Source organism: Octodon degus, unplaced genomic scaffold, assembly GCF_000260255.1.
Source record: "Octodon degus isolate 3935 unplaced genomic scaffold, OctDeg1.0 scaffold00326, whole genome shotgun sequence".
In the NCBI taxonomy this organism is placed as follows: domain Eukaryota; kingdom Metazoa; phylum Chordata; class Mammalia; order Rodentia; family Octodontidae; genus Octodon; species Octodon degus.
This window is the reverse complement of record NW_004524902.1, coordinates 175,752-177,250: the sequence shown is the minus strand read 5'-3', so window position 1 is coordinate 177,250 and position 1,499 is coordinate 175,752. Positions and strand designations below refer to the sequence as shown.

The window sequence follows — 1,499 nt, the reverse complement described above, 5'->3', positions numbered from 1 at the left end:
AAAAAAAAAAAAGCAAGGAAAGGAAATTATAAACAATAGAAAAAAAATACCTCCTTAATGGAAAGATTCAGAATAGCACATCCATATCAGCCTGAAATAAATCTTACATAGCCTTAGTAACAACTCACCCCTCCCCCAAAAAGCAGGCTTTATATAGCAGAGAACAAGCCTTTCTGATATAAAAGTTGAAGTATTAATTTCAAATTTCCTATTTTCTTCACGTGGAGTAATACATGGTAACTGAACATGAGCCACCTACGTGGGCTGTTAGGGTTCTGTCCATAATATAGAGTGAATCACTGAATTTAGAGTTTCAAACAGAGAGAAGCAGGCTAACACTAAGACTTAAATGGAAGAAGGGCACTTTTGAAATGCTTATTAGATTAGGCATTAAAAATGTATTCCAAAGCCTGCATTATAAAGATTTTACTCATAATTTCAGGGAAAAAATGTTAAGCATGACTACACAAAATGATAAGGTGATGATTTATGTATAGATGGGAGAAAGCAACAACTTTTTTGGTTAGACTATTCTATCATGCATTATAAAATGGCTTTTCCTTTTTACTGTTTGGCTCAGTAAATCCTCTTGTCTTCTAATTTTTAAATTGCTGGTGCAAGCTGCAGACCATGATTTCCTCATTGAAATTAAGTCTATGAAACAAACAAAATCCTGTATCAAGCGCCAGATTTTTCTACCCCCAGATCTACTATAAGAGGATTCTACTATGTCCTTACCAAAATACATTAAAATTTTTGCACTAATGTTTACAGTAGATATAGCATCTATAAAGATCCAAAGTCTTTTAAACTCTTAAATATTTTGCACATACTGCACTAAACTAGCTTCCTTTTCAAACAGGACAAATGCAAAAAAAAAAGAGTAAGTGGACAAAATGTTTAGAAAAATTCTTACCATTTTTGTTATTGAGCCTAATTCATGAATTTAAAAAATCAAACAGTGAACAGTGGTTAGGAACAGCATACAAATGATGTGAAAAAAAAAAATTGAATTAAGATATTCTAATCCCGGCTGGGAAGATGGCTCAGTGGAATAAGCACTTCTCTGGCAAGTGCAAGGGCCTGAGTTCAATCTCCAGTTACCCCCCTTCCCCCACCTCCCAAAAAAAGATATTCTAATCCCTTAAAATTCTGAGGACAAATCTGTGGTAACTAGGAACTAGCACAGCTATAGCCCGGAAGTAGAGTGGAGAAAAGCACTTTCACGGTCAGAGGAGCAGGAGTCAAAATAACTGGCTGCTTATTGAATGGTAGAAGAGGCAAGGACCTGAAGAGGCCAGGTCTTTAGCAACAGTTTTGAGGGTATCAAATTTTGGAAAGAAAGAGTAAATCTGAACTACTTGCTCTGAACCCAATATTCCTACGAATCAAACTGGAAAGCACAAAAGATAAGCATCGATCAAAAAATAAGTGGGCTGGGGAGATAAGTCAGCAGAATAAGCACCTGCTTTGGCAAGTGCAGGGACCTGGGTTCAACA

At 36.0% G+C, this 1,499-nt stretch overlaps 1 pseudogene; it reads right to left on the bottom strand.

Annotated features, from left to right (window-relative positions):
• The window catches only part of LOC101583259, a 73,986-nt pseudogene that overhangs the window by 2,497 nt on the left and 69,990 nt on the right, over positions 1 to 1,499 (bottom strand).